Genomic DNA, 5,850 nt, shown 5'->3' with positions numbered 1-5,850 from the left:
TCTTGACCTTTCGCGTGCAGGGGTCGGTCACCGTTATCGTTTATTAAATTCATGAATATTTTTATTATTTCCTGAATTTTTTATGGTTTCGGTATTTTTATTATTATTAAAGGTCGCTCGAATAGGGAATGATTTTTGGTTTTTATTGACTTATTGTTTATTTTTAAATTTAATTTATATTGCAGATACCTATTATTTAAACAAGCGAAAAGATACGCAGGGAAACAAGCGTTTTTTTATTTATTTTCAAATTAAATACACTATTATAAAGGATCATTATGCATATTGTCATGCATATTAGGAAGGTTTGATAATAATGGAATGCACTTTGATGATAGAACAAAAAAATCTTGCACAGTATTAAAGAAAATACTCAATACTTACCTATAAAAACTACGCAATTGTTTTAGTTATACATCTATAGCTACTTTTTACTTTTAATAGGTGATAGAAATGCCGACCAAAATCAGACCATCTTATCCATACCTTCGTATTAATCCTCATCCAAATAAATTATTTTGTATTCAAGACTGTTTGTTTTTTGAGTTCATTCACCGGACAATCCATTCAAGAGATAAGTATTACGAATTTAAAAACATTTAATAAGTTTTTGGGAAATGGAGCCAAAAATGTGTATGATGTGCCTTTGATTAGAGACCTATTTAATAATTGTACATGTGCGAAGCCGGGGCGGGTCGCTAGTCTTTTATTAATTTGCTACGTGTTAAAATGGTTGCCGACCTCCTCCGATCGAGCGTTTGCCAGGCGTTCACAACATTTGGGTCACGAGTTCGACTTGGTTACGCAACGCACTTGTCTAAGGTACTATCACTTGTCACTGTCTGAGTATGTGCAAAAATATGTTGCTAAAAAGGTTAACCAATAAGGAAAACCACATTTATGGACAAATAAATGTTATGGAATGTTTCCTTGTTCTATGAAAAGTTAAAAGAAATGGATGAATTTGACGCGCTTAGAAAAAAGACATTCCCCATTTATTTATTTATATTTACACTACACTTAACCCGCGGCTTTCCCTCATTAGAAATAGCTTAATGCCGTGTTAACTCAACTGTTGTATATTATGCCCGTGCAATTTTTGAAATATACAACAACGATTAACAGTTTACTTGCACGATTCTTGTTACCATGGCAATGCCATAAATAAATGTCTTGGAGTTTGGCCTGAAAAAGGTTACGGTAACAATTTGAAAGGACCAATTTGCCTTGCCACGATCGAATGGACTAATGCCGTGATTGGCCACCCCTAGTTTAGGCTGTACATTGTCTGACGGTTCCGTTACTTTTTTAACCCCCGACGTAAAAAGAGGGGTGTTAAAGTGTGACGCCTACAAGATGGAGCGACGACCTGGTTAAGATCGCTGGATCGCGGTGGATGTGGACAGCACAAGACCGGTCTGAGTGGAGAGCCTTGGGGAAGGCCTATGTCCAGCAGTGGACGTCTTTCGGCTGAAATGTTGATGATGATGATGATGATGATAGCCAGATTACCTTGACGTAAACGATTTATAATAACATTGCAAATTATTCGCATCGATACCCATAAATTAATAATATGCAATAAAATCTGCAATAAACATAATTTATTAATGACCGTTGTAAATATATAATTGATATAGTAGTGCCAAAGCTATTGGCAACTGGCTATTTTATACACAACGTTGGTTTCACTGAACTTATGTTGCCAGAAATATGTTTGAAGTAAGGTGACCCGGGGCTATTGTAGCTGGGGGGATATTGTATCTGAGCCGTTTACACCTTGGCGTTATCCAGAGGGAGTGTAGAGTTTCTAATACTATGGTCAAGGGACTGCTGAGAAAACAAAATTAAATGACACCTTATTTATTAAAATTGGTGCCAAAAATATGTATACAGTATCGAAAATACAAACTGAGACATGGATGCACAGAAAAACCAGAAAAAGAGACCAGAAAGAGAAAATACAAAAAGACTCCAAAAAACCAATCATAATATGTATACAGGATTATTGCCTGAACATTAAGGTCGTGTATACATATTTTCTGCACTTTGTCTGTATTCATATCTTTGTTGCTGACTGTACCTAAACCTATCTAGCAAGGATAGTCTACCAGTTGAATTGAAATTCCGGGATTTTAATAAACTCCTATGGGAATGTCCAAAAATTACATTCGAAATTTTATCTCGATTGCAGGAACATCGAGATAAAAAGTCTCTTATGTATTATTCCAGACGTCTAGCTATCTACATACAAAATTAATCAAATCCTTCAAGCCATTTTAGCGTGAAGGAGCTACAAAGAGGAATTCCCGTGGGGATTTTCAAAAACTACATCTATATTGATGTTACATTTGAATCAACCATGCCAAATTTCAAGTCCCTGAACACAGTGGGTGAGATTTCAAGATTTTATTTCGATCCTGTGGGAATATTGGGATAAGTAGCATATGTGTGCTGAACAAAGGCCTCCCCCTTAGAGCGCCACAATGAACGAAAACTCTTCACTTGCATCCATCGGTTTCCCGCAACTCTCACGATGTCCTCAGTCCACCTGGTGGGAGGCCTGCCAACGCTTCGTCTTCCGGTTCGTGGTCGCCACTCGAGTAAATATGTGTGTAATGAATAATCAAATATTGATTTACGTTTCTGGGTGCGACTGATAGTCTTACTTTCACGCAAAACCTAGGTCAAAGTAATAAGTTAGGCTATTTATTTACATAGTGTTCTCACAATGCAATAACGCTATTGTTTAGTATATGTTGTAATCCTCTTGTTATTTTTCATGTAATTCGACTTGCTAATGATAGCTCAAAGATTATTACAATCAGATATACTTGATATCAAGAGGTTTTTACCTTTATTTAGTTAGTCTCTGTGAGGTCCACGGCGAGCTTGTGTAGGCCTAAAGCTGTGAAATGTGTTTATTTTTACTAACCCCCAACGCGAAAAGAGGGTTGTTATAAGTTTGACCGCTATGTGTGTCTGTCTGTCTGTGGCACGGTAGCTTTTAAACGGGTGGACCGATTTGAATGCGAGTTTTTTTTATTTGAAATCAAGTTTTCCAGCGACGATTCTTAGACATGTTTTATTAAAATCAGTCGGGCGTTTTCCAATTTTTTGTTGGTTAGGTTATTAGAATTAGAAACTCGAAAAGTAACAAATTGAACCTTAAAAATGTCACTTCCGTGTCCAATTTTCTGTCTAATTCAGGGCTGCATCTCGAGAACTGTAATAGGAAAACAGTTGAACTTTACACTTTTTTTTATTTCCGCTGCAATAATAGTAATTAATAAAAATTAAATGAATAATTATTAAGGGGGTTCCTTTATACAAGAAACCAAATATTTTAAATTTTCTTCACAGTTAAAACATTTTCTTAAGAACGACTGACGTTTGAGCGGTTTTTATTATTTATTGTCTTTGTATGAAATTTTCAATCTGCACTGGGCCATACCCCGTCTCATTCTAAGAGGAGACCTGTGTATATAGGCTGAAATGATGATGATCGACTTGTAGGCAGATAACGATATAACGATCAATAGACTTACACGTCTGGTTACATAAGTATTCTATGAATAAGTGAAGGTTAAGTTCCTAAGGTCACATCTGAGGTCTGAGATGTTTAATGATGGAAATGTGGGCTATTAGAAAACAATCAAAATGTTTAGCGGGCAAGGCAAGGTTACAGACGTACAGTCACAGATGGAACATTGTTGTATTTATACGAAGCTGTATTAAGTCGTAATAAAGTACATCTTCCGGGATGACGAAGGCATTTGTTTAGTTTAACATTGTTTATTGAGCATTTGCTAAAAGTTTCACTAATAAAAATTAATAATTTCAAATAAAATTAGTTCTCCACTAGAGATGGTGAAAACTAAAACAATAAATAAAATATCAAATAAATTAACGAAACCAATTTTGTAATTAGAGATCGTCAAAATGGAGTTTCTTAATCCATGCTGATATTATAAATGAGAAAGTGTATGTGTTTGTATGTTCGTCCGTCTTTCCCGTCGAATCGGAGCGACGGATCGACGTGATTTTTGGCACAGAGATAGTTTATGGGCCCGAGGGACCAGCGCGCAATAACCGAATTCCACGAGAGCGAAGCCGCGGGCAAAAACTAGTCCTAAAAAATAAAATAAAAGTTATCAGTACTTCAAAGTATATTATTTTTCATAAATAAATAGGGAATATTACACAAAGCTCTGCGTAGAGGGCGACACTAGCACAAACCTTATAAATAAACCGCCATGACAACGTCAGTTCTCTTTACAGTTTGTCGCCATTACATCGCTAGTAACGTTAAAGCTATATTTCCAAAAAAAATAATTGAAATAATATGATATTATGGCATCCAACGGACATTTACAATACATTTAAGACAGTCAAAAAACTGTTTACGGTTTGTGCTAGCGCTGGCATTCTGACGGCAGAACATTGCAGTAATATTCCCTATTAATTGTCATGTACACATCAATGTCAGCGAACATTCTGATAAGAAGTCTGTGTCCAACAGTGGGATAAAGCCAGAAGATTAATACTACTTGACAAGAAATCGCAAATACATAATTACTTGATTGAATCAGCTAAAGTATGTAGGTGATATGAGTCGAGTATAGCACAATCTAAAGATTGTTCAGATCATTTTGTCGAGTTGATTTAAACTTACAAATAAAGGCCAAACGTCCATAGACTTAATTAAAAGATTCTTCGATAATTGGAGTCGTTAGAGGAATATTAATGGATTTGGATCAAGTAGCAACGAAAATTATAATCTACCTGGATAATAGGTGCTATTAGATGTGGCAACTTTACCTTTTGTGAGGAACTTTGTATGTATGTATGTATAATATACAAAAGAAAAAACCAAAATGCAACTGACAAAGACACAATAATTAACAATAAGACAAAGTTTGTTATTAAGTACCTACCTACTTAGTGAAATTGGGTGATAAAAGGGTCCTTATTGGAGCGTTTATTCCTTTATCTCTATCCCGCAGGAACTATGCAATTTTCCGGGATAAAAACTATCCTATGTCCTTCTTCGGGACTCAAACTATCTGTATACAGAATTTTATCTAAATCGGTTTAGACGTGATTGAGTAACAAACATCCAAATATCCAAAGATCCAAACCAACACCCAGATAAGATACAACAATGGAATTTATGTACAATCCATGTCAAGCTCAAAATTGAAATGCAAGAGTTACGACATTGGACCTTATTGTAAAAAACATGTCAAATTCAAATTCAAATGTAATTAACCCGCACGATCGTAACGGCTGGGTTCGAAAGGGGTAGTGGGATTATATTCGTGGTCTCGTTTTTGTTGACATGGTAGAAGATTTAGTGACAGTTTCCAGTTATCTAGTTGAAGTACGGGACGTTTAAAAATAATTTAAAAATTTATCAAATTTGTAGAATTTATTAAAAAAAAAATGCCCATTAAAAAAATGTGACGTGTGCGTGTGCGGTGGAAACGCTCAGATAAATGACCCAGGAACTTTTGATAAAACGAATTAATGCCAGTCATTTCATTTTAGCATCCTACTAAAATTATTATCATTAAATTATCAAATCAAAAGAAATGCTTTATTACAGTCCAGGATCCATAGATATACAGCCAATACTTATAAAAAAATGCAAACACCTGGCAAAGAATTACTGGCACTTGAGGTATCCCATCTTAGGCCTCTAGGTTGGCAACGCATCTGCAATACCCTGGTGTTGCAGATGTTTATGGGCGGTGGTGATCTCTTACCATCAGGGGACCCGCTTGCTCGTTTGCCATCCAGTCTAATTAAAAAAAAAAAAAAGAAATCATCGTAATAATTGATGTGAAA

This window comes from Choristoneura fumiferana, chromosome 14 (assembly GCF_025370935.1).
Source record: "Choristoneura fumiferana chromosome 14, NRCan_CFum_1, whole genome shotgun sequence".
In the NCBI taxonomy this organism is placed as follows: Eukaryota; Metazoa; Arthropoda; class Insecta; order Lepidoptera; family Tortricidae; genus Choristoneura; species Choristoneura fumiferana.
Note: the sequence above shows the minus strand (reverse complement) of the source record.